The 21523-nt window shown below is 49.7% G+C and overlaps 29 non-coding genes and 32 pseudogenes across 29 annotated transcripts; all 61 read left to right on the top strand.

Moving 5' to 3' along the window:
* Positions 1-43: 43 nt before the first annotated feature.
* LOC143979182 (5S ribosomal RNA) lies at positions 44-162 on the top strand (annotated as a pseudogene).
* A 109-nt stretch (positions 163-271) lies between these two features.
* On the top strand, positions 272-390 carry LOC143978319 (5S ribosomal RNA; annotated as a pseudogene).
* A 109-nt stretch (positions 391-499) lies between these two features.
* On the top strand, positions 500-618 carry LOC143979900 (5S ribosomal RNA). The gene has a single exon (XR_013274112.1). It is a non-coding gene; the product is annotated as a 5S ribosomal RNA (ribosomal RNA).
* A 109-nt stretch (positions 619-727) lies between these two features.
* On the top strand, positions 728-846 carry LOC143977104 (5S ribosomal RNA). Its single transcript, XR_013273389.1, has one exon. It is a non-coding gene; the product is annotated as a 5S ribosomal RNA (ribosomal RNA).
* A 109-nt stretch (positions 847-955) lies between these two features.
* On the top strand, positions 956-1074 carry LOC143977884 (5S ribosomal RNA; annotated as a pseudogene).
* Positions 1075-1183: 109 nt separating this feature from the next.
* LOC143979169 (5S ribosomal RNA) lies at positions 1184-1312 on the top strand (annotated as a pseudogene).
* A 109-nt stretch (positions 1313-1421) lies between these two features.
* Positions 1422-1540, top strand: LOC143976399 (5S ribosomal RNA). Its single transcript, XR_013272708.1, has one exon. It is a non-coding gene; the product is annotated as a 5S ribosomal RNA (ribosomal RNA).
* Positions 1541-1649: 109 nt separating this feature from the next.
* Positions 1650-1768, top strand: LOC143977068 (5S ribosomal RNA). Its single transcript, XR_013273353.1, has one exon. It is a non-coding gene; the product is annotated as a 5S ribosomal RNA (ribosomal RNA).
* A 109-nt stretch (positions 1769-1877) lies between these two features.
* LOC143977639 (5S ribosomal RNA) lies at positions 1878-1996 on the top strand (annotated as a pseudogene).
* Positions 1997-2105: 109 nt separating this feature from the next.
* Positions 2106-2224, top strand: LOC143976632 (5S ribosomal RNA). Its single transcript, XR_013272931.1, has one exon. It is a non-coding gene; the product is annotated as a 5S ribosomal RNA (ribosomal RNA).
* Positions 2225-2333: 109 nt separating this feature from the next.
* On the top strand, positions 2334-2452 carry LOC143979181 (5S ribosomal RNA; annotated as a pseudogene).
* Positions 2453-2561: 109 nt separating this feature from the next.
* Positions 2562-2680, top strand: LOC143978318 (5S ribosomal RNA; annotated as a pseudogene).
* A 109-nt stretch (positions 2681-2789) lies between these two features.
* Positions 2790-2908, top strand: LOC143976494 (5S ribosomal RNA). The gene has a single exon (XR_013272800.1). It is a non-coding gene; the product is annotated as a 5S ribosomal RNA (ribosomal RNA).
* A 109-nt stretch (positions 2909-3017) lies between these two features.
* LOC143977491 (5S ribosomal RNA) lies at positions 3018-3136 on the top strand. Its single transcript, XR_013273767.1, has one exon. It is a non-coding gene; the product is annotated as a 5S ribosomal RNA (ribosomal RNA).
* A 109-nt stretch (positions 3137-3245) lies between these two features.
* On the top strand, positions 3246-3364 carry LOC143977882 (5S ribosomal RNA; annotated as a pseudogene).
* Positions 3365-3473: 109 nt separating this feature from the next.
* On the top strand, positions 3474-3602 carry LOC143979168 (5S ribosomal RNA; annotated as a pseudogene).
* A 109-nt stretch (positions 3603-3711) lies between these two features.
* On the top strand, positions 3712-3830 carry LOC143976398 (5S ribosomal RNA). Its single transcript, XR_013272707.1, has one exon. It is a non-coding gene; the product is annotated as a 5S ribosomal RNA (ribosomal RNA).
* A 109-nt stretch (positions 3831-3939) lies between these two features.
* On the top strand, positions 3940-4058 carry LOC143977066 (5S ribosomal RNA). The gene has a single exon (XR_013273352.1). It is a non-coding gene; the product is annotated as a 5S ribosomal RNA (ribosomal RNA).
* Positions 4059-4167: 109 nt separating this feature from the next.
* On the top strand, positions 4168-4286 carry LOC143977638 (5S ribosomal RNA; annotated as a pseudogene).
* Positions 4287-4395: 109 nt separating this feature from the next.
* Positions 4396-4514, top strand: LOC143979306 (5S ribosomal RNA; annotated as a pseudogene).
* Positions 4515-4623: 109 nt separating this feature from the next.
* On the top strand, positions 4624-4742 carry LOC143976962 (5S ribosomal RNA). Its single transcript, XR_013273251.1, has one exon. It is a non-coding gene; the product is annotated as a 5S ribosomal RNA (ribosomal RNA).
* A 109-nt stretch (positions 4743-4851) lies between these two features.
* Positions 4852-4971, top strand: LOC143978911 (5S ribosomal RNA; annotated as a pseudogene).
* Positions 4972-5080: 109 nt separating this feature from the next.
* Positions 5081-5199, top strand: LOC143978104 (5S ribosomal RNA; annotated as a pseudogene).
* A 109-nt stretch (positions 5200-5308) lies between these two features.
* Positions 5309-5427, top strand: LOC143977918 (5S ribosomal RNA; annotated as a pseudogene).
* A 109-nt stretch (positions 5428-5536) lies between these two features.
* Positions 5537-5655, top strand: LOC143978446 (5S ribosomal RNA; annotated as a pseudogene).
* Positions 5656-5764: 109 nt separating this feature from the next.
* LOC143978813 (5S ribosomal RNA) lies at positions 5765-5883 on the top strand (annotated as a pseudogene).
* A 109-nt stretch (positions 5884-5992) lies between these two features.
* Positions 5993-6111, top strand: LOC143976635 (5S ribosomal RNA). Its single transcript, XR_013272934.1, has one exon. It is a non-coding gene; the product is annotated as a 5S ribosomal RNA (ribosomal RNA).
* A 109-nt stretch (positions 6112-6220) lies between these two features.
* LOC143976425 (5S ribosomal RNA) lies at positions 6221-6339 on the top strand. The gene has a single exon (XR_013272733.1). It is a non-coding gene; the product is annotated as a 5S ribosomal RNA (ribosomal RNA).
* Positions 6340-6447: 108 nt separating this feature from the next.
* Positions 6448-6566, top strand: LOC143979125 (5S ribosomal RNA; annotated as a pseudogene).
* A 109-nt stretch (positions 6567-6675) lies between these two features.
* On the top strand, positions 6676-6794 carry LOC143976871 (5S ribosomal RNA). The gene has a single exon (XR_013273163.1). It is a non-coding gene; the product is annotated as a 5S ribosomal RNA (ribosomal RNA).
* Positions 6795-6903: 109 nt separating this feature from the next.
* Positions 6904-7022, top strand: LOC143978232 (5S ribosomal RNA). The gene has a single exon (XR_013273913.1). It is a non-coding gene; the product is annotated as a 5S ribosomal RNA (ribosomal RNA).
* A 109-nt stretch (positions 7023-7131) lies between these two features.
* On the top strand, positions 7132-7250 carry LOC143976790 (5S ribosomal RNA). The gene has a single exon (XR_013273084.1). It is a non-coding gene; the product is annotated as a 5S ribosomal RNA (ribosomal RNA).
* A 109-nt stretch (positions 7251-7359) lies between these two features.
* Positions 7360-7478, top strand: LOC143978729 (5S ribosomal RNA; annotated as a pseudogene).
* Positions 7479-7587: 109 nt separating this feature from the next.
* Positions 7588-7706, top strand: LOC143976696 (5S ribosomal RNA). Its single transcript, XR_013272993.1, has one exon. It is a non-coding gene; the product is annotated as a 5S ribosomal RNA (ribosomal RNA).
* A 109-nt stretch (positions 7707-7815) lies between these two features.
* LOC143976870 (5S ribosomal RNA) lies at positions 7816-7934 on the top strand. The gene has a single exon (XR_013273162.1). It is a non-coding gene; the product is annotated as a 5S ribosomal RNA (ribosomal RNA).
* Positions 7935-8043: 109 nt separating this feature from the next.
* Positions 8044-8162, top strand: LOC143978220 (5S ribosomal RNA). The gene has a single exon (XR_013273912.1). It is a non-coding gene; the product is annotated as a 5S ribosomal RNA (ribosomal RNA).
* A 109-nt stretch (positions 8163-8271) lies between these two features.
* Positions 8272-8390, top strand: LOC143976789 (5S ribosomal RNA). The gene has a single exon (XR_013273083.1). It is a non-coding gene; the product is annotated as a 5S ribosomal RNA (ribosomal RNA).
* A 109-nt stretch (positions 8391-8499) lies between these two features.
* On the top strand, positions 8500-8618 carry LOC143978727 (5S ribosomal RNA; annotated as a pseudogene).
* Positions 8619-8727: 109 nt separating this feature from the next.
* LOC143976397 (5S ribosomal RNA) lies at positions 8728-8846 on the top strand. The gene has a single exon (XR_013272706.1). It is a non-coding gene; the product is annotated as a 5S ribosomal RNA (ribosomal RNA).
* Positions 8847-8955: 109 nt separating this feature from the next.
* LOC143976631 (5S ribosomal RNA) lies at positions 8956-9074 on the top strand. The gene has a single exon (XR_013272930.1). It is a non-coding gene; the product is annotated as a 5S ribosomal RNA (ribosomal RNA).
* Positions 9075-9183: 109 nt separating this feature from the next.
* On the top strand, positions 9184-9302 carry LOC143978801 (5S ribosomal RNA; annotated as a pseudogene).
* Positions 9303-9411: 109 nt separating this feature from the next.
* LOC143978623 (5S ribosomal RNA) lies at positions 9412-9530 on the top strand (annotated as a pseudogene).
* Positions 9531-9639: 109 nt separating this feature from the next.
* LOC143978209 (5S ribosomal RNA) lies at positions 9640-9758 on the top strand (annotated as a pseudogene).
* A 109-nt stretch (positions 9759-9867) lies between these two features.
* Positions 9868-9986, top strand: LOC143977749 (5S ribosomal RNA; annotated as a pseudogene).
* Positions 9987-10095: 109 nt separating this feature from the next.
* LOC143978812 (5S ribosomal RNA) lies at positions 10096-10214 on the top strand (annotated as a pseudogene).
* A 109-nt stretch (positions 10215-10323) lies between these two features.
* On the top strand, positions 10324-10442 carry LOC143976634 (5S ribosomal RNA). Its single transcript, XR_013272933.1, has one exon. It is a non-coding gene; the product is annotated as a 5S ribosomal RNA (ribosomal RNA).
* Positions 10443-10551: 109 nt separating this feature from the next.
* Positions 10552-10670, top strand: LOC143976423 (5S ribosomal RNA). Its single transcript, XR_013272731.1, has one exon. It is a non-coding gene; the product is annotated as a 5S ribosomal RNA (ribosomal RNA).
* Positions 10671-10779: 109 nt separating this feature from the next.
* Positions 10780-10898, top strand: LOC143978102 (5S ribosomal RNA; annotated as a pseudogene).
* A 109-nt stretch (positions 10899-11007) lies between these two features.
* On the top strand, positions 11008-11126 carry LOC143976868 (5S ribosomal RNA). The gene has a single exon (XR_013273161.1). It is a non-coding gene; the product is annotated as a 5S ribosomal RNA (ribosomal RNA).
* Positions 11127-11235: 109 nt separating this feature from the next.
* Positions 11236-11354, top strand: LOC143978208 (5S ribosomal RNA). Its single transcript, XR_013273911.1, has one exon. It is a non-coding gene; the product is annotated as a 5S ribosomal RNA (ribosomal RNA).
* Positions 11355-11463: 109 nt separating this feature from the next.
* On the top strand, positions 11464-11582 carry LOC143976787 (5S ribosomal RNA). The gene has a single exon (XR_013273081.1). It is a non-coding gene; the product is annotated as a 5S ribosomal RNA (ribosomal RNA).
* Positions 11583-11691: 109 nt separating this feature from the next.
* On the top strand, positions 11692-11810 carry LOC143978726 (5S ribosomal RNA; annotated as a pseudogene).
* Positions 11811-11919: 109 nt separating this feature from the next.
* On the top strand, positions 11920-12038 carry LOC143979402 (5S ribosomal RNA). Its single transcript, XR_013274038.1, has one exon. It is a non-coding gene; the product is annotated as a 5S ribosomal RNA (ribosomal RNA).
* Positions 12039-12147: 109 nt separating this feature from the next.
* On the top strand, positions 12148-12266 carry LOC143976630 (5S ribosomal RNA). The gene has a single exon (XR_013272929.1). It is a non-coding gene; the product is annotated as a 5S ribosomal RNA (ribosomal RNA).
* A 109-nt stretch (positions 12267-12375) lies between these two features.
* Positions 12376-12494, top strand: LOC143978800 (5S ribosomal RNA; annotated as a pseudogene).
* A 109-nt stretch (positions 12495-12603) lies between these two features.
* Positions 12604-12722, top strand: LOC143978621 (5S ribosomal RNA; annotated as a pseudogene).
* A 109-nt stretch (positions 12723-12831) lies between these two features.
* LOC143978029 (5S ribosomal RNA) lies at positions 12832-12950 on the top strand (annotated as a pseudogene).
* Positions 12951-13059: 109 nt separating this feature from the next.
* Positions 13060-13178, top strand: LOC143978528 (5S ribosomal RNA; annotated as a pseudogene).
* Positions 13179-13287: 109 nt separating this feature from the next.
* LOC143979252 (5S ribosomal RNA) lies at positions 13288-13406 on the top strand (annotated as a pseudogene).
* Positions 13407-13732: 326 nt separating this feature from the next.
* Positions 13733-13851, top strand: LOC143978594 (5S ribosomal RNA; annotated as a pseudogene).
* Positions 13852-13960: 109 nt separating this feature from the next.
* LOC143979832 (5S ribosomal RNA) lies at positions 13961-14079 on the top strand. Its single transcript, XR_013274089.1, has one exon. It is a non-coding gene; the product is annotated as a 5S ribosomal RNA (ribosomal RNA).
* The last annotated feature ends 7444 nt before the right edge of the window (positions 14080-21523 follow it).

Raw genomic sequence — 21523 nt, 5'->3', positions numbered from 1 at the left:
ACCTTGGCTTTTGTCAAGAGAATTGTAAGTAGGGTGCAAGTTCGCCTACGGCCACATCACCCTGAATGCGCTCGATCTAATCTGATCTCGGATGCTAAGCAGGGTCCGGCCTGGTTAGTACCTGGATAGGAGACCGCCTGGGAATAGCAGGTGTCGTAGGCTTTTTTCCATTATGTTGTTGGCTTTGGCGACCTGCTGTATTTTTCCTCTCGATTGCCCGTGGTGACCACCTTGGCTTTTGTCAAGAGAGTTGTAAGTAGGGTGCAAGATCGCCTACAGCCACATCACCCTGAATGCGCTCGATCTCGTCTGATCTCGGATGCTAAGCAGGGTCGGGCCTGGTTAGTACCTGGATGGGAGACCGCCTTGGAATACAAGGTGCCGTAGGCTTTTTTCCATTTTGTTGTTGGTTTTGGCGACCTGCTCTATTTTTCCTCTCGATTGCCCGAGGTGACCACCTTGGCTTTTGTCAAGAGAGTTGTAAGTAGGGTGCAAGATTGCCTATGGCCACATCACCCTGAATGTGCTCGATCTCGTCTGATCTCGGATGCTAAGCAGGGTTGGGCCTGGTTAGTACCTGGATGGGAGACCGCCTGGGAATACCAGGTGCCGTAGGCTTTTTTCCATTATGTTGTTGGGTTTGGCGACCTGCTGTATTTTTCCTCTCGATTGCCCAAGTTGACCACCTTGGCTTTTGTCAAGAGAGTTGTAAGTAGGGTACAAGATCGCTTACGGCCACATCACCCTGAATGTGCTCGATCTCGTCTGATTTCGGATGCTAAGCAGGGTCGGGCCTGGTTAGTACCTGGATGGGAGACCGCCTGGGAATACCAGGTGCCGTAGGCTTTTTTCCATTATGTCGTTGGCTTTGGCGACCTGCTGTATTTTTCCTCTCGATTGCCCGAGGTGACCACCTTGGCTTTTGTCAAGAGAGTTGTAGGTAGGGTGCAAGATCGCCTACGGCTAAATCACCCTGATTGCGCTCGATTTCATCTGATCTCGGATGCTAAGCAGGGTCGGGCCTGGTTAGTACCTGGATGGGAGAGCGCCTGGGAATACCAGGTGCCGTAGGCTTTTTTCCATTATGTCATTGGCTTTGGCGACCTGCTGTATTTTTCCTCTCGATTGCCCAAGGTGAACACCTTGGCTTTTGTCAAGAGAGTTGTAAGTAGGGTGCCAGATCGCTTACGGCCACATCACCCTGAATGCGTTTGATCGCGTTTGATCTCGTCTGATCTCGGATGCTAAGCAGGGTCGGGCCTGGTTAGTACCTGTATGGGAGACCGCCTGGGAATACCAGGTGCCGTAGGCTTTTTTCCATTATGTTGTTGGCTTTGGCGACCTGCTGTATTCTTCCTCTCGATTGCCCGAGGTGACCACCTTGGCTTTTGTCAAGAGAGTCGTAAGTAGGGTGCAAGATCGCCTACGGCCACATCACCCTGAATGCGCTCGATCTCGTCTGATCTCGGATGCTAAGCAGGGTCGGGCCTGGTTAGTACCTGGATGGGAGACCGCCTGGAAATACCAGGTGCCGTAGGCTTTTTTCCATTATGTTGTTGGCTTTGGCGACCTGCTGTATTTTTCCTCTCCATTGCCCGAGGTGACCACCTTGGCTTTTGTCAAGAGAGTTGTAAGTAGGGTGCAAGATTGCCTACGGCCACATCACCCTGAATGCGCTCGATCTCATCTGATCTCGGATGCTAAGCAGGGTCGGGCCTGGTTAGTACCTGGATGGGAGACCACCTTGGAATACAAGGTGCCGTAGGCTTTTTTCCATTATGTTGTTGGCTTTGGCGACCTGCTGTATTTTTCCTCTCTATTGCCCGAGGTGACCACCTTGGCTTTTGTCAAGAGAGTTGTAAGTAGGGCGAAAGATCGCCTACGGCCACATCACCCTGAATGCGCTCGATCTCGTCTGATCTCCGATGCTAAGCAGGGTTGGGCCTGGTTAGTACCTGGATGGGAGACCGCCTGGGAATACCAGGTGCCTTAGGCTTTTTTCCATTATGTTGTTGGCTTTGGCGACCTGCTGTATTTTTCCTCTCGATTGCCCGAGGTGACCACCTTGGCTTTTGTCAAGAGAGTTGTAAGTAGGGTGCAAGATCGCCTATGGCCACATCACCCTGAATGCGCTCGATCTCATCTGATCTCGGATGCTAAGCAGGGTCGGGCCTGATTAGTACCTGGATGGGAGACCGCCTGGAAATACCAGGTGCCGTAGGCTTTTTTCCATTATGTTGTTGGCTTTGGCGACCTGCTGTATTTTTCCTCTCGATTGCCCGAGGTGACCACCTTGGCTTTTGTCAAGAGAATTGTAAGTAGGGTGCAAGTTCGCCTACGGCCACATCACCCTGAATGCGCTCGATCTAATCTGATCTCGGATGCTAAGCAGGGTCCGGCCTGGTTAGTACCTGGATAGGAGACCGCCTGGGAATAGCAGGTGTCGTAGGCTTTTTTCCATTATGTTGTTGGCTTTGGCGACCTGCTGTATTTTTCCTCTCGATTGCCCGTGGTGACCACCTTGGCTTTTGTCAAGAGAGTTGTAAGTAGGGTGCAAGATCGCCTACAGCCACATCACCCTGAATGCGCTCGATCTCGTCTGATCTCGGATGCTAAGCAGGGTCGGGCCTGGTTAGTACCTGGATGGGAGACCGCCTTGGAATACAAGGTGCCGTAGGCTTTTTTCCATTTTGTTGTTGGTTTTGGCGACCTGCTCTATTTTTCCTCTCGATTGCCCGAGGTGACCACCTTGGCTTTTGTCAAGAGAGTTGTAAGTAGGGTGCAAGATTGCCTATGGCCACATCACCCTGAATGTGCTCGATCTCGTCTGATCTCGGATGCTAAGCAGGGTTGGGCCTGGTTAGTACCTGGCTGGGAGACCGCCTGGGAATACCAGGTGCCGTAGGCTTTTTTCCATTATGTTGTTGGGTTTGGCGACCTGCTGTATTTTTCCTCTCGATTGCCCAAGTTGACCACCTTGGCTTTTGTCAAGAGAGTTGTAAGTAGGGTACAAGATCGCTTACGGCCACATCACTCTGAATGTGCTCGATCTCGTCTGATTTCGGATGCTAAGCAGGGTCGGGCCTGGTTAGTACCTGGATGGGAGACCGCCTGGGAATACCAGGTGCCGTAGGCTTTTTTCCATTATGTCGTTGGCTTTGGCGACCTGCTGTATTTTTCCTCTCGATTGCCCGAGGTGACCACCTTGGCTTTTGTCAAGAGAGTTGTAGGTAGGGTGCAAGATCGCCTACGGCTAAATCACCCTGATTGCGCTCGATTTCATCTGATCTCGGATGCTAAGCAGGGTCGGGCCTGGTTAGTACCTGGATGGGAGAGCGCCTGGGAATACCAGGTGCCGTAGGCTTTTTTCCATTATGTCATTGGCTTTGGCGACCTGCTGTATTTTTCCTCTCGATTGCCCAAGGTGAACACCTTGGCTTTTGTCAAGAGAGTTGTAAGTAGGGTGCCAGATCGCTTACGGCCACATCACCCTGAATGCGTTTGATCGCGTTTGATCTCGTCTGATCTCGGATGCTAAGCAGGGTCGGGCCTGGTTAGTACCTGTATGGGAGACCGCCTGGGAATACCAGGTGCCGTAGGCTTTTTTCCATTATGTTGTTGGCTTTGGCGACCTGCTGTATTCTTCCTCTCGATTGCCCGAGGTGACCACCTTGGCTTTTGTCAAGAGAGTCGTAAGTAGGGTGCAAGATCGCCTACGGCCACATCACCCTGAATGCGCTCGATCTCGTCTGATCTCGGATGCTAAGCAGGGTCGGGCCTGGTTAGTACCTGGATGGGAGACCGCCTGGAAATACCAGGTGCCGTAGGCTTTTTTCCATTATGTTGTTGGCTTTGGCGACCTGCTGTATTTTTCCTCTCCATTGCCCGAGGTGACCACCTTGGCTTTTGTCAAGAGAGTTGTAAGTAGGGTGCAAGATTGCCTACGGCCACATCACCCTGAATGCGCTCGATCTCATCTGATCTCGGATGCTAAGCAGGGTCGGGCCTGGTTAGTACCTGGATGGGAGACCACCTTGGAATACAAGGTGCCGTAGGCTTTTTTCCATTATGTTGTTGGCTTTGGCGACCTGCTGTATTTTTCCTCTCGATTGCCCGAGGTGACCACCTTGGCTTTTGTCAAGAGAGTTGTAAGTAGGGCAAAAGATCGCCTACGGCCACATCACCCTGAATGCGCTCGATCTCGTCTGATCTCCGATGCTAAGCAGGGTTGGGCCTGGTTAGTACCTGGATGGGAGACCGCCTGGGAATACCAGGTGCCTTAGGCTTTTTTCCATTATGTTGTTGGCTTTGGCGACCTGCTGTATTTTTCCTCTCGATTGCCCGAGGTGACCACCTTGGCTTTTGTCAAGAGAGTTGTAAGTAGGCTGCAAGATCGCCTATGGCCACATCACCCTGAATGCGCTCCGTCTCATCTGATCTCGAATGCTAAGCAGGCTCGGGCCTGGTTAGTAACTGAATGGGAGACCGCCTGGGAATACCAGGTGCCGTAGGCTTTTTTCCATTATGTTGTTGGCTTTGGCGACCTGCTGTATTTTTCCTCTTGATTGCCCGAGGTGACCACCTTGGCTTTTGTCAAGAGAGTTGTAAGTAGGGTGCAAGAGTGCCTACGGCCACATCATCCTGAATGCGCTCGATCTCGTCTGATCTCGGATGCTAAGCAGGGTCGGGCCTGGTTAGTACCTGGATGGGAGACCGCCTGGGAATACCAAGTGCCGTAGGCTTTTTTCCATTATGTTGTTGGCTTTGGTGACCTGCTGTATTTTTCCTCTCGATTCCCCAAGGTGACCACCTTGGCTTTTGTCAAGAGATTTGTAAGTAGGGTGTAAGATCGCCTACGGCCACATCACCCAGAATGCGCTCGATCTCGTCTGATCTCTGGATGCTAAGCAGGGTCGGGCCTGGTTAGTACCTGGATGGGAGACCGCCTGGGAATACCAAGTGCCGTAGGCTTTTTTCCATTATGTTGTTGGCTTTGGTGACCTGCTGTATTTTTCCTCTCGATTGCCCAAGGTGACCACCTTGGCTTTTGTCAAGAGATTTGTAAGTAGGGTGTAAGATCGCCTACGGCCACATCACCCAGAATGCGCTCGATCTCGTCTGATCTCGAATGCTAAGCAGGGTCGGGCCTGGTTAGTACCTGGATAGGAGACCGCCTGGGAATACCATGTGCCGTAGGCTTTTTTCCATTATGTTGTTGGCTTTGGCGACCTGCTGTATTTTTCCTCTCTATTGCCCGAGGTGACCACCTTGGCTTTTGTCAAGAGAGTTGTAAGTAGGGTGCAAGATCGCCTACAGCCACATCACCCTGATTGCGCTTGATCTCATCTGATCTCGGATGCTAAGCAGGGTCGGGCCTGGTTAGTACCTGGATGGGAGACCGCCTGGGAATACCAGGTGCCATAGGCTTTTTTCCATTATGTCGTTGGCTTTGGCGACCTGCTGTATTTTTCCTCTCGATTGCCCAAGGTGACCACCTTGGCTTTTGTCAAGAGAGTTGTAAGTAGGGGGCAAGATCGCCTACGGCCACATCACCCTGAATGCGTTTGATCTCGTCTGATCTCGGATGCTAAGCAGGGTCGGGCCTGGTTAGTACCTGGATGGGAGACCGCCTGGGAATACTAGATGCCGTAGGCTTTTTTCCATTATGTCGTTGGCTTTGGCGACCTGCTGTATTTTTCCTCTCGATTGCCCAAGGTGACCACCTTGGCTTTTGTCAAGAGAGTTGTAAGTAGGGTGCCAGATCGCTTACGGCCACATCACCCTGAATGCGTTTGATCTCGTCTGATCTCGGATGCTAAGCAGGGTCAGGCCTGGTTAGTACTTGTATGGGAGTCCGCCTGGGAATACCAGGTGCCGTAGGCTTTTTTCCATTATGTTGTTGGCTTTGGCGACCTGCTGTATTTTTCCTCTTGATTGCCCGAGGTGACCACCTTGGCTTTTGTCAAGAGAGTTGTAAGTAGGGTGCAAGATCGCCTACGGCCACATCACCCTGAATGCGCTCGATCTCGTCTGATCCCGGATGCTAAGCAGGGTCGGGCCTGGTTAGTACCTGGATGGGAGACCGCCTGGGAATACCAGGTGCCGTAGGCTTTTTTCCATTATGTTGTTGGCTTTGGCGACCTGCTGTATTTTTCCTCTCGATTGCCCGAGGTGACCACCTTGGCTTTTGTCAAGAGAGTTGTAAGTAGGGTGCAAGATCGCCTACGGCCACATCACCCTGATTGCGCTCGATCTCATCTGATCTCGGATGCTAAGCAGGGTCGGGCCTAGTTAGTACCTGGATGGGAGACCGCCTGGGAATACCAGGTGCCGTAGGCTTTTTTCCATTATGTCGTTGGCTTTGGCGACCTGCTGTATTTTTCCTCTCGATTGCCCAAGGTGACCACCTTGGCTTTTGTCAAGAGAGTTGTTAGTAGGGGCAAGATCGCCTACGGCCACATCACCCTGAATGCGTTTGATCTCGTCTGATCTCGGATGCTAAGCAGGGTCGTGCCTGGTTAGTACCTGGATGGGAGAGCGCCTGGTAATACCAGGTGCCGTAGGCTTTTTTCCATTATGTCGTTGGCTTTGGCGACCTGCTGTATTTTTCCTCTCGATTGCCCAAGGTGACCACCTTGGCTTTTGTCAAGAGAGTTGTAAGTAGGGTGCAAGATCGCCTTCGGCCACATCACCCTGAATGCGCTCGATCTCGTCTGATCTCGGATGCTAAGCAGGGTCGGGCCTGGTTAGTACCTGGATGGGAGACCACCTGGGAATACCAGGTGCCGTAAGCTTTTTTCCATTATGTTGTTGGCTTTGGCGACCTGCTGTATTTTTCCTCTCGATTGCCCGAGGTGACCACCTTGGCTTTTGTCAAGAGAGTTGTAAGTAGGGTGCAAGATCGCCTACGGTCACATCACCCTGATTGCGCTCGATCTCATCTGATCTCGGATGCTAAGCAGGGTCGGGCCTGGTTAGTACCTGGATGGGAGACCGCCTGGGAATACCAGGTGCCGTAGGCTTTTTTCCATTATGTCGTTGGCTTTGGCGACCTGCTGTATTTTTCCTCTCGATTGCCCAAGGTGACCACCTTGGCTTTTGTCAAGAGAGTTGTAAGTAGGGGGCAAGATCGCCTACGGCCACATCACCCTGAATGCGTTTGATCTCGTCTGATCTCGGATGCTAAGCAGGGTCGGGCCTGGTTAGTACCTGGATGGGAGACCGCCTGGGAATACCAGGTGCCGTAGGCTTTTTTCCATTATGTCGTTGGCTTTGGCGACCTGCTGTATTTTTCCTCTCGATTGCCCAAGGTGACCACCTTGGCTTTTGTCAAGAGAGTTGTAAGTAGGGTGCCAGATCGCTTACGGCCACATCACCCTGAATGCGTTTGATCTCATCTGATCTCGGATGCTAAGCAGGGTCAGGCCTGGTTAGTACCTGTATGGGAGTCCGCCTGGGAATACCAGGTGCCGTAGGCTTTTTTCCATTATGTTGTTGGCTTTGGCGTCCTGCTGTATTTTTCCTCTCGATTGCCCGAGGTGACCACCTTGGCTTTTGTCAAGAGAGTCGTAAGTAGGGTGCAAGATCGCCTACGGCCACATCACCCTGAATGCGCTCGATCTCGTCTGATCTCGGATGCTAAGCAGGGTCGTGCCTGGTTAGTACCTGGATGGGAGACCGCCTGGGAATACCAGGTGCCATAGGCTTTTTTCCATTATGTCATTGGCTTTGGCGACCTGCTGTATTTTTCCTCTCGATTGCCCAAGGTGACCACCTTGGCTTTTGTCAAGAGAGTTGTAAGTAGGGTGCAAGATCGCCTTCGGCCACATCACCCTGAATGCGCTCGATCTCGTCTGATCTCGGATGCTAAGCAGGGTCGGGCCTGGTTAGTACCTGGATGGGAGACCACCTGGGAATACCAGGTGCCGTAAGCTTTTTTCCATTATGTTGTTGGCTTTGGCGACCTGCTGTATTTTTCCTCTCGATTGCCCGAGGTGACCACCTTGGCTTTTGTCAAGAGAGTTGTAAGTAGGGTGCAAGATCGCCTACGGTCACATCACCCTGATTGCGCTCGATCTCATCTGATCTCGGATGCTAAGCAGGGTCGGGCCTGGTTAGTACCTGGATGGGAGACCGCCTGGGAATACCAGGTGCCGTAGGCTTTTTTCCATTATGTCGTTGGCTTTGGCGACCTGCTGTATTTTTCCTCTCGATTGCCCAAGGTGACCACCTTGGCTTTTGTCAAGAGAGTTGTAAGTAGGGGGCAAGATCGCCTACGGCCACATCACCCTGAATGCGTTTGATCTCGTCTGATCTCGGATGCTAAGCAGGGTCGGGCCTGGTTAGTACCTGGATGGGAGACCGCCTGGGAATACCAGGTGCCGTAGGCTTTTTTCCATTATGTCGTTGGCTTTGGCGACCTGCTGTATTTTTCCTCTCGATTGCCCAAGGTGACCACCTTGGCTTTTGTCAAGAGAGTTGTAAGTAGGGTGCCAGATCGCTTACGGCCACATCACCCTGAATGCGTTTGATCTCATCTGATCTCGGATGCTAAGCAGGGTCAGGCCTGGTTAGTACCTGTATGGGAGTCCGCCTGGGAATACCAGGTGCCGTAGGCTTTTTTCCATTATGTTGTTGGCTTTGGCGTCCTGCTGTATTTTTCCTCTCGATTGCCCGAGGTGACCACCTTGGCTTTTGTCAAGAGAGTCGTAAGTAGGGTGCAAGATCGCCTACGGCCACATCACCCTGAATGCGCTCGATCTCGTCTGATCTCGGATGCTAAGCAGGGTCGGGCCTGGTTAGTACCTGGATGGGAGACCGCCTGGAAATACCAGGTGCCGTAGGCTTTTTTCCATTATGTTGTTGGCTTTGGCGACCTGCTGTATTTTTCCTCTCGATTGCCCGAGGTGACCACCTTGGCTTTTGTCAAGAGAGTTGTAAGTAGGGTGCAAGTTTGCCTACGGCCACATCACCCTGAATGCGCTCGATCTCATCTGATCTCGGATGCTAAGCAGGGTCCGGCCTGGTTAGTACCTGGATGGGAGACCGCCTGGGAATACCAGGTGCCGTAGGCTTTTTTCCATTATGTTGTTGGCTTTGGCGACCTGCTGTATTTTTCCTCTCGATTGCCCGTGGTGACCACCTTGGCTTTTGTCAAGAGAGTTGTAAGTAGGGTGCAAGATCGCCTACGGCCACATCACAATGAATGCGCTCGATCTCGTCTGATCTCGGATGCTAAGCAGGGTCGGGCCTGGTTAGTACCTGGATGGGAGACCGCCTTGGAATACAAGGTGCCGTAGGCTTTTTTCCATTATGTTGTTGGCTTTGGCGACCTGCTGTATTTTTCCTCTCGATTGCCCGAGGTGACCACCTTGGCTTTTGTCAAGAGAGTTGTAAGTAGGGTGCGAGATCGCCTACGGCCACATCACCCTGAATGCGTTTGATCTCATCTGATCTCGGATGCTAAGCAGGGCCAGGCCTGGTTAGTACCTGTATGGGAGTCCGCCTGGGAATACCAGGTGCCGTAGGCTTTTTTCCATTATATTGTTGGCTTTGGCGTCCTGCTGTATTTTTCCTCTCGATTGCCCGAGGTGACCACCTTGGCTTTTGTCAAGAGAGTCGTAAGTAGGGTGCAAGATCGCCTACGGCCACATCACCCTGAATGCGCTCGATCTCGTCTGTTCTCGGATGCTAAGCAGGGTCGGGCCTGGTTAGTACCTAGATGGGAGACCGCCTGGAAATACCAGGTGCCATAGGCTTTTTTCCATTATGTTGTTGGCTTTGGCGACCTGCTGTATTTTTCCTCTCGATTGCCCGAGGTGACCACCTTGGCTTTTGTCAAGAGTGTTGTAAGTAGGGTGCAAGTTTGCCTACGGCCACATCACCCTGAATGCGCTCGATCTCATCTGATCTCGGATGCTAAGCAGGGTCCGGCCTGGTTAGTACCTGGATGGGAGACCGCCTGGGAATACCAGATGCCGTAGGCTTTTTTCCATTATGTCGTTGGCTTTGGCGACCTGCTGTATTTTTCCTGTCGATTGCCCAAGGTGACCACCTTGGCTTTTGTCAAGAGAGTTGTAAGTAGGGTGCCAGATCGCTTACGGCCACATCACCCTGAATGCGTTTGATCTCGTCTGATCTCGGATGCTAAGCAGGGTCAGGCCTGGTTAGTACTTGTATGGGAGTCCGCCTGGGAATACCAGGTGCCGTAGGCTTTTTTCCATTATGTTGTTGGCTTTGGCGACCTGCTGTATTTTTCCTCTTGATTGCCCGAGGTGACCACCTTGGCTTTTGTCAAGAGAGTTGTAAGTAGGGTGCAAGATCGCCTACGGCCACATCACCCTGAATGCGCTCGATCTCGTCTGATCCCGGATGCTAAGCAGGGTCGGGCCTGGTTAGTACCTGGATGGGAGACCGCCTGGGAATACCAGGTGCCGTAGGCTTTTTTCCATTATGTTGTTGGCTTTGGCGACCTGCTGTATTTTTCCTCTCGATTGCCCGAGGTGACCACCTTGGCTTTTGTCAAGAGAGTTGTAAGTAGGGTGCAAGATCGCCTACGGCCACATCACCCTGATTGCGCTCGATCTCATCTGATCTCGGATGCTAAGCAGGGTCGGGCCTAGTTAGTACCTGGATGGGAGACCGCCTGGGAATACCAGGTGCCGTAGGCTTTTTTCCATTATGTCGTTGGCTTTGGCGACCTGCTGTATTTTTCCTCTCGATTGCCCAAGGTGACCACCTTGGCTTTTGTCAAGAGAGTTGTTAGTAGGGGGCAAGATCGCCTACGGCCACATCACCCTGAATGCGTTTGATCTCGTCTGATCTCGGATGCTAAGCAGGGTCGGGCCTGGTTAGTACCTGGATGGGAGAGCGCCTGGGAATACCAGGTGCCGTAGGCTTTTTTCCATTATGTCGTTGGCTTTGGCGACCTGCTGTATTTTTCCTCTCGATTGCCCAAGGTGACCACCTTGGCTTTTGTCAAGAGAGTTGTAAGTAGGGTGCAAGATCGCCTTCGGCCACATCACCCTGAATGCGCTCGATCTCGTCTGATCTCGGATGCTAAGCAGGGTCGGGCCTGGTTAGTACCTGGATGGGAGACCACCTGGGAATACCAGGTGCCGTAAGCTTTTTTCCATTATGTTGTTGGCTTTGGCGACCTGCTGTATTTTTCCTCTCGATTGCCCGAGGTGACCACCTTGGCTTTTGTCAAGAGAGTTGTAAGTAGGGTGCAAGATCGCCTACGGTCACATCACCCTGATTGCGCTCGATCTCATCTGATCTCGGATGCTAAGCAGGGTCGGGCCTGGTTAGTACCTGGATGGGAGACCGCCTGGGAATACCAGGTGCCGTAGGCTTTTTTCCATTATGTCGTTGGCTTTGGCGACCTGCTGTATTTTTCCTCTCGATTGCCCAAGGTGACCACCTTGGCTTTTGTCAAGAGAGTTGTAAGTAGGGGGCAAGATCGCCTACGGCCACATCACCCTGAATGCGTTTGATCTCGTCTGATCTCGGATGCTAAGCAGGGTCGGGCCTGGTTAGTACCTGGATGGGAGACCGCCTGGGAATACCAGGTGCCGTAGGCTTTTTTCCATTATGTCGTTGGCTTTGGCGACCTGCTGTATTTTTCCTCTCGATTGCCCAAGGTGACCACCTTGGCTTTTGTCAAGAGAGTTGTAAGTAGGGTGCCAGATCGCTTACGGCCACATCACCCTGAATGCGTTTGATCTCATCTGATCTCGGATGCTAAGCAGGGTCAGGCCTGGTTAGTACCTGTATGGGAGTCCGCCTGGGAATACCAGGTGCCGTAGGCTTTTTTCCATTATGTTGTTGGCTTTGGCGTCCTGCTGTATTTTTCCTCTCGATTGCCCGAGGTGACCACCTTGGCTTTTGTCAAGAGAGTCGTAAGTAGGGTGCAAGATCGCCTACGGCCACATCACCCTGAATGCACTCGATCTCGTCTGATCTCGGATGCTAAGCAGGGTCGGGCCTGGTTAGTACCTGGATGGGAGACCGCCTGGAAATACCAGGTGCCGTAGGCTTTTTTCCATTATGTTGTTGGCTTTGGCGACCTGCTGTATTTTTCCTCTCGATTGCCCGAGGTGACCACCTTGGCTTTTGTCAAGAGAGTTGTAAGTAGGGTGCAAGTTTGCCTACGGCCACATCACCCTGAATGCGCTCGATCTCATCTGATCTCGGATGCTAAGCAGGGTCCGGCCTGGTTAGTACCTGGATGGGAGACCGCCTGGGAATACCAGGTGCCGTAGGCTTTTTTCCATTATGTTGTTGGCTTTGGCGACCTGCTGTATTTTTCCTCTCGATTGCCCGTGGTGACCACCTTGGCTTTTGTCAAGAGAGTTGTAAGTAGGGTGCAAGATCGCCTACGGCCACATCACAATGAATGCGCTCGATCTCGTCTGATCTCGGATGCTAAGCAGGGTCGGGCCTGGTTAGTACCTGGATGGGAGACCGCCTTGGAATACAAGGTGCCGTAGGCTTTTTTCCATTATGTTGTTGGCTTTGGCGACCTGCTGTATTTTTCCTCTCGATTGCCCGAGGTGACCACCTTGGCTTTTGTCAAGAGAGTTGTAAGTAGGGTGCGATATCGCCTACGGCCACATCACCCTGAATGCGTTTGATCTCATCTGATCTCGGATGCTAAGCAGGGCCAGGCCTGGTTAGTACCTGTATGGGAGTCCGCCTGGGAATACCAGGTGCCGTAGGCTTTTTTCCATTATATTGTTGGCTTTGGCGTCCTGCTGTATTTTTCCTCTCGATTGCCCGAGGTGAACACCTTGGCTTTTGTCAAGAGAGTCGTAAGTAGGGTGCAAGATCGCCTACGGCCACATCACCCTGAATGCGCTCGATCTCGTCTGTTCTCGGATGCTAAGCAGGGTCGGGCCTGGTTAGTACCTGGATGGGAGACCGCCTGGAAATACCAGGTGCCATAGGCTTTTTTCCATTATGTTGTTGGCTTTGGCGACCTGCTGTATTTTTCCTCTCGATTGCCCGAGGTGACCACCTTGGCTTTTGTCAAGAGTGTTGTAAGTAGGGTGCAAGTTTGCCTACGGCCACATCACCCTGAATGCGCTCAATCTCATCTGATCTCGGATGCTAAGCAGGGTCCGGCCTGGTTAGTACCTGGATGGGAGACCGCCTGGGAATACCAGGTGCCGCAGGCTTTTTTCCATTATGTTGTTGGCTTTGGCGACCTGCTGTATTTTTCCTCTCGATTGCCCGTGGTGACCACCTTGGCTTTTGTCAAGAGAGTTGTAAGTAGGGTGCAAGATCGCCTACGGCCACATCACAATGAATGCGCTCGATCTTGTCTGATCTCGGATGCTAAGCAGGGTCGGGCCTGGTTAGTACCTGGATGGGAGACCGCCTTGGAATACAAGGTGCCGTAGGCTTTTTTCCATTATGTTGTTGGCTTTGGCGACCTGCTGTATTTTTCCTCTCGATTGCCCGAGGTGACCACCTTGGCTTTTGTCAAGAGAGTTGTAAGTAGGGTGCAAGATCGCCTACGGCCACATCACCCTGAATGCGCTCAATCTCGTCTGATCTCGGATGCTAAGCAGGATTGGGCCTGGATGGGAGACCGCCTGGGAATACCAGGTGCCGTAGGCTTTTTTCCATTATGTTGTTGGCTTTGGCGACCTGCTGTATTTTTCCTCTCGATTGCCCGAGGTGAACACCTTGGCTTTTGTCAAGAGAGTTGTAAGTAGGGTGCAAGATGGCTTTCGGCCACATCACCTTGAATGCGCTCGATCTCGTCTGATCTCGGATGTTAAGCAGGGTCAGGCCTGTTTAGTACCTGCATGGGAGACCACCTGGGAATACCAGGTGCCGTAGGCTTTTTTCCATTATGTTGTTGGCTTTGGCGACCTGCTGTATTTTTCCTCTCGATTGCCCAAGGTGACCACCTTGGCTTTTGTCAAGAGAGTTGTAAGTAGGGTGCAAGATCGCCTACGGCCACATCACCCTGAATGCGCTCGATCTCGTCTGATCTCGAATGCTAAGCAGGGTCGCGCCTGGTTAGTACCTGGATGGGAGACCGCCTGGGAATACCAGGTGCTGTAGGCTTTTTTCCATTATGTTGTTGGCTTTGGCGACCTACTGTATTTTTCCTCTCGATTGCCCGAGGTGACCACCTTGGCTTTTGTCAAGAGAGATGTAAGTAGGGTGCAAGATCGCCTACGGCCATGTTAGGTGTGACCTCAACAAGTCACCTATTTGTCAGGTTATGTTACCGTTTCCCAATTGTTAGTTAGAGTTCTTATCTAAGCAAAGAGACACGGAGGTATTCAGTATTTCTGCTCAGAAGTCCGTGCTTAACTCTGACTCTGAGGCTCTTTATTACTTCTCTTTTATAGACAGAAAAGGGCAAGCATCAGCAATGTAAAAAAACAACAATTTGCAAAGAAAAGGCAATTCTCCAGGTGTTATCAGCTGATAAGACAATCTTCTGGGCGTAGACTGCTTTTTAGGGCTGATGCGGCCTCTTCTTATGCGTACGTGACTAAAGATGATGAGTTCTTATTTTACTGAGAAGGATAAAGAAAGACAAGTATTTAGTAAGACATACTGTCAACCATTTTGTTTCCACATACCTTAATCCTTACATTTCCCCCTTTGACATCACCCCTCCCTCTTGTCCTGGGTCCACCTGAACAAGTTCTAGTCGGCCTATATCCAGAGTACTCTCCCTGACCGCGAGTTGTCAGAGGGGTATACACCCATCCCCCTGGACAGTACCAACATCTAAAATTCAGGAAGAGTGGCTTTTCTGCAAGATGGGTGATGTCAAGGATCTAAATCCACCTATCTTCACAAAAGTTCCATCTTTTCCGCATCATTTACCTTGGCTTTCTTGCAAAAGCACATGAGCAGTTTAAAGCATGCATAAAAGAAAAATACGAATAAGAGCACCACTATAATCGTCATTGCTGCCTTCTTAACCCAAGAGAATAACCCTGAGAAACTAAAAGTTCCACCAAACGGATCCCAGTCGCGACCAATATTTCGGGCCTTCTCTTGTAAATTCTTTACTTCCGTACGGTGTTGTGCAATGATGTCATAATAGTCAGGTACCTCAATGCTGGTGTTATGTATCCAAGTACAGCACTCATAGTCCTCAGTAGTTTCACAGAGTCCTGTCAGTGCTGCACTCATACTTTCAATTGCTAATTCATGTAATTCTAATTGTTGTCTGATGGCTCTGGTCTCCAGATTTAACTTAGTAATGTCATCAGAGTTTTTCTCCAAAACATCATTAATAATTCCTGTATAGTTATTTAGTCGTTTCATTAAGTCTATACCCCATCCTGTCCAGGACGGGAACCAAGCCCATGCCATGTCCTTCTTCAGGAATATTTCTCTTTTACTACGATACCTGAGGGGATACCTAGGGTGCATGCTAGCTTCTAATAGGTGATCACCTCGTTCATCACCTACTACTCCCATTACTGGTACTAAACTTGCGAGGTAGCACCATCCCTGAGCTCTTCTAGGTATCCAAGTATAACATTTATCCTCACAACAGATATATATACTATTTCCCAGTGCTACTGATCTACTACCGATATTATTTCTATAAAGGGAGGTGTATCCATAAAGAGATAGGTTACTCACTAACCACCTGGTGTTGTTGTCTGAAATATTACCGAGGAACTCAGCTAACGATTGGTGTGTGTGGGTTATACTAGGGTAGAAGACCGTGTTTTTCCCAGGAGTAGCTTTTGGTATGAAAATGGACAAGTTAAATTTGCTGTCTTGGCATTCTCCATTTCCTCCCGTTGTTTTCCCTAGGTTGAAACACCAATCAGGGGAAAAGGCGAGGCCATTTGACTTAAACATTACTGTCTCGCTGGTATTTGTTCTAATTATGTTAATGCTACTGTTAGCAAGATCAGTATAGTTTATAGGAACTGCCATCAGTGGTATACTTGCTGTGCTGGGGTGTAATTTGCTACAAATCCAACATTTCTCATATCCTGACTTCTGGGCATAAGCATATTTAAACTTCAGTAATAACATTTTTTTAGAAAATCCTTCATCCTTGTGTATTTTATTCTGTGAGGTAACCAAACTATTAGCCAGGATTACTGAAACAAAAAAAAAAGATACATGTTGTCATTTGCCAACTGGCTCCTTTTTACAGTGAGAAGCGTGGATCCAGGTAGGTTTCCCTTCCAATTTCACTGAGGTTGCTGTAATCAATAGCACCTGGAAAGGACCTTCAAACCTTGGTTCCAGTGTCTTTCTGGTATGTTTCTTTACATACACATAGTCTCCTGGTTGTAAGTCGTGAGTACCTGTGACAGAATTAGGGTCTGGAAGAGAAGAATACACACTCTTGTGGATTTTAGTCAGACGCTGTTGCAACTGTATTACATACGTAGTTAACCTATCACATTGCAATTGCATACTTTGAGGAAAATATAAACCTAATCTAGGTGCACTTCCAAACAGTATTTCATATGGGGATAACCCGGTTTTTCCTGTTGGGGTGTACCTAATAGAGAACAAAGCTAAGGGTAGGCACTCAGGCCATGGTTTGTTCAACTCCTGCATGGCCTTTTGTATTTTCAGCTTGATTGTACCATTTACTCTTTCTACTGATCCTGAACTCTGTGGGTGGTAAGGAGTATGAAAACTTTGTTGAACCCCTAACATTGCCATCACATTTTGCATTATTTCTCCCGTGAAATGTGTCCCCCTATCTGATTCTATTGTTTCTGGGAGACCAAACCTAGGTATCAGCTCAGTAATCAGTTTCTTGGCGGTGGCTTTTGCCGTAGCTGATTTTACAGGATAACTTTCGGGCCAGCCTGAAAATAGGCAGATGCACACGAGAACAAATTCAAAGGGGCCGCTCTTAGGCATTTGTATGTAGTCAATCTGCAGTCTCTGAAAGGGATATTGGGCCCGGACCTGATGTTTACGTGGGGTTTTCACTCTCTGTCCTGGGTTATTAATCAGACAGATTTGGCATGCAGCACAGTAGTTCCTTGCAGTACTACTGAATCCAGGGGCTAGCCATCCTTGGCTTACAATCCTATACATAGAATTGGAGCTGACATGAGTGGGTAAGTGGACAGCCGCTGCCATTGCGGGGTATAGAGAAGCGGGTAGACATATTTTGTCTCCTTCTCTCCATACATTGTCAAGGCCTGGTGCAGCTCCCTCCTTAACCCAACGGTCCTTCTCAATAGCCCCTGCTTGTTCCTGTAGTTCGATTAGCTGCTGCCATGTGGTTTGGGGCATACTCACCTGTACCGTGGCTAAGGTCTCAGGGCTTACTTCCCCTAGAGCTGCCTTCTTTGCAGTTAAATCTGCAAATGCGTTTCCTTTTGCCTCAGTTGTTTTTGCGCTCGTGTGTGCCGCTATCTTCATGATGGCTACTCTTATAACCTTTTGAAGATTGTTCAGGACTCTTTTGATTCCTTCACCATGTTTAACAGGTGTGCCTGCTGCTGTAAGGTAACCTCTAGCTTTCCATATGTGGCCATAATCATGTGCAACTCCGTAGGCGTATGCGGAATCAGTGTAAATGTTCCCTTCTTGTCCCTCCAAGTGTTCTAGGGCTTTCTCTAGAGCGGTTAGTTCCGCTTCTTGTGCCGACATGTGTGCTGGTAGTGACTTTGCCTCAATTACCTGTGTGTCCGTTACCACAGCATAACCTGTGTGATATTTACCTTTGTCATCGGCAAATCTACTACCATCTATGTACAGTGTGTGTTCTGCATTTGCAATGGGTATGTCTGTGACATGTGGGAACCCCGTGGTTTCTTGTTCCATAAGTTGAAAACAATCGTGTTCATCAGATGTTATGTCCTGAAACGAAAGTGTGTCAGAATCCTGAGTATCTTGTGCTGTATCTACACCATTATCATCATTACTCCCCCCTGTCAAATCTGTCTGTAATGGTAAAAGCTGTGCTAAGTTAAAAGAAGTGCATCGCTGAAAGGTAACATTGGGGGGTAGGAGCAAGGTGCATTGTAGACGCAGCTGCCTTGCCATTGATATGTGTTTTGGCTGGACCTGTGACAAGATGGCGTGTATGTCATGTGTGGTATGTACCACTACAGGATTGTCTAAGACAATTTCTGAGGATTTGTCAATGATAATTGACACTGCTGCAACTGCTCGTACACAGGACGGTGATCCTCTAGAGACAGGATCGAGAGCCGCCGAGAAGTATGCTACCGGCCTTTGTTTGATGTGTTGTTGTGTCAACACCCCTGTTGCGTGTCCCGTGATTTCAGCAATGTACAAATGAAATGTTTTGGTATAATCAGGGATCCCGATCGCAGGTGCCGAAATTAGTAACCTTTTTAAGGTGCTAAAAGATTCATGACCTGCTTCTGTGAGTACATAGGGTACTATTTTCAAGCAATCATATAATGGCTGCATCAGAGAACTGGCATGTGGTATCCATTGTCTACAATATGACACCATTCCCAGAAACATACGAAGTTGCTTAAAGTTGCGTGGGACATTCATTTGTCTTATGGCCTGGACTCGGTCTTCAGTGAGGTGTCGAGTACCCTGGGATATACAGTGGCCCAAAAAGACAACCTTTTTCTGACATACCTGTAACTTAGTTCTATTCACCTTGCACCCTTTTTCAGCCAGGAATTGTAACAATGATAGAGTGGCTTTTAAACAAGTATCGTTATCCGGACAACATAACAATAGGTCATCTACATATTGCAACAATACACAAGTGTCAGGTGGTAGCCATTCCCCCTATTTTTACTTTTTAAGGTTTAGTCAGTGGGGCATCGGACAAAAGACCGTCATAACCACTTATGGGTATGGTGTCACGGGATGTCATGTGTGGAGGGACTACTGAATCAGATAATAAGCTGCGTGATGCTCCTGTGTCAACTAAACAAGGAATATGTTTACCTTCCACCTTCATCAACATGTGGAGCATTTTGTTCTCTGATTCAGCTAGGACTGGGGCAAGTCATGCGGTCGGATCGTCCCTATCATTGGTACGCCTCTGTCTGTAGTCCCTCGTGTCTCTGTCCGTGTTTCCTTCCTGTTCGTCTTTTATCCTTTTCCTACAGTCTCTTTTTATATGTCCCACCTTGTTGCAGTAATAACAGGTAAGAGGTTTACGGGAGGAATTCCCTCCTTCATTGACCCGGGCAACAGTGTTAACTCCCGGTGTCCTTCTGGGTTTAGTTTCTGCTAAATCAGCCTCTATGCCTTGTGCTTTCTGCAACAATGTTCCTCTGTCCCGTATGGCTCTCCATTCGGGAGTACATGCCTTCAGTTTGTCACCTATTTGGGGTACTAGTCCTTCCATAAACTGTCGATTGAAAGCCCTAATGGTGACGGGTAAGGCTAAATCTAGACCTTCGTCAGCCATCATGCTTTCCATGTTGAGGTAAAATTCTGTAACAGTCTGACCTGGGGCCTGTTTTATGGGCGCTGTCGAACCCCTTTCCTGCTGTTTCCCTTGGCAAAATTCTCGTAACTGAGCAATAAACAGGGGTCTAGAGTCTATATGACGGGGGTGTATTCCTGGTGGATCTGCCGCTGGATCCCCTTGTGGTCTATGTGGAGCAATTTCATTCATAAATTGATTAAACATCGTTAGTGTCATTTTATGTCTACACAAATCTTCCCCATCTTGCCAAGTTGCTTCATGTGTGTCTAGTAATTGTGTCACGAATCTACAGAATGCGGCAGGTTTTGCTACGGGATCAGGAGCATTCTGTATTAATGCCATAAGAGTGTCAGCCGACCAAGGTGTCCATGTCCTCAGAACGACTTGTCGGGTCACTGTAGGTGGCTGTCCTGCTTGACCCGCATTTGGATTATTTACTTGTATTACCCTAGTCCGACTATGGACTGGAGCTACGGGCTCTGGTCTTTGAGCGCCGCAATGCACACATTCCTGTGCCCAGTCTGGGTTCTGGGTACCGCATACTCGGCATACCCACCCTCTTCCTCTTAAGGAAGGATAAAGTTTTGGTCTTTCATTACCTGGTGTGGTGGTGTTATAAGGAGGTGGAGTATCTCCCGTATTTACCCTATCGCCGGGAGCAGAAGGAAGACTTTTGTGTCGGACCTTCATATCCCATCCACCCTTTTCCTGACAATACTCCCATCCCTCCTCTTCAGCCCTGTTGGAAACCTTAATTAAACATTGTATTTGTGATACCCATCTGTTCTGCAGGACCTCCCCCTGTCTGTCTCTCTTTATATTCTCCCAACCTTCTACACTTAGCCCATTTTCTCCATCCATTCCAAATTTCTTGAGAACCCTATTCGTGCCCTGTGCCTTGTCCTTCCCATACAATATTGTAATTATGTCTTTAACAGCATAACATTTCTGAGATTCCTCCTGGGGTTTACCATGTGTCTGGCCCATTTTGACAGTCCTGCCTAGGTGGCGTTTGGATCACTTACTAAGTGTCTCGTTGCCTTCTCCTCCTAGGGTGCCAAAATACTAAAAACCTCTCCTGGATGAGATTTCTGAAATCGAATTACCTTATATGCTAGCCAACTGACAAATATTATGACCAGACTGACAGCTACAACATATACAAGCATTCCTTTTGGTGGCCAAACACATATAACTAGATCTCCGGGACTTTGTGGAGACCTTTATTCCCTTCCCATTACCATGGAATCTCTCAGCAATCGTTTCTTATTCCTGCTTTATTGAGGCAGTCAGGACTTATACTTTCAACCCGTTTTTAGGCTCATGAATCAAAAAGCGTACCGTATATACTCGAGTATAAGCCGAGATTTTCAGCCTCTTTTTTGAGGCTGAAAGTGCCCCCTCGGCTTATACTCGAGTCACCGCTGTCTGACTGCTCGATCAGCGTATCGAGCAGACAGACGGCGGACATTAAAATTCAAAAGCCGCGCCTCCTTCTCCGCCTCCGCCTGTGATAGGCGGAACACTGAATTTCCCAGCAGTCAGTGTTCCGCCTATCACGGACATCCGCTCATTCTCATACTACGGACGAGTATGAGAGGATGTCCGTGATAGGCGGAACACAGGCTGCTGGGAAATTGAGTGTTCCGCCTATCACAGGCGGAGGCGGAATTTTGAATTGTAGAATGGCCGCCGAGAAGAGCGGCGATCCATCGGCACGGCACGGGACGGAGGAGGCACGGGACGGAGGAGGCACGGCACGGGACGGAGGAGGCACGGCACGGGATGGAGGAGGCACGGGACGGAGGAGGCACGGCACGGGACGGAGGAGGCTCGGGACGACGGCGGCTCGGGACGGAGGCTTGGGACACAGGTAGGCTGGACACACACACAAGGCTGCACGGACACACACACACACACACACACACACACACACACACACACACACACACACACACACACACGGATGGATGGATACACACACACACACACACACACAGGGATGGATGGATGGATGGATGGATACACACACACACACACACACACACACACACAGGGATGGATGGATGGATGGATACACACACACACACACAGGGATGGATGGATGGATGAATACACACACAC

Source organism: Lithobates pipiens, unplaced genomic scaffold (assembly GCF_037356315.1).
Source record: "Lithobates pipiens isolate NorthernLeopardFrog02 unplaced genomic scaffold, aLitPip1_a1.2 Scaffold_13, whole genome shotgun sequence".
Taxonomy (NCBI): domain Eukaryota; kingdom Metazoa; phylum Chordata; class Amphibia; order Anura; family Ranidae; genus Lithobates; species Lithobates pipiens.
This window is presented reverse-complemented; position numbering and strand designations above follow the sequence as displayed.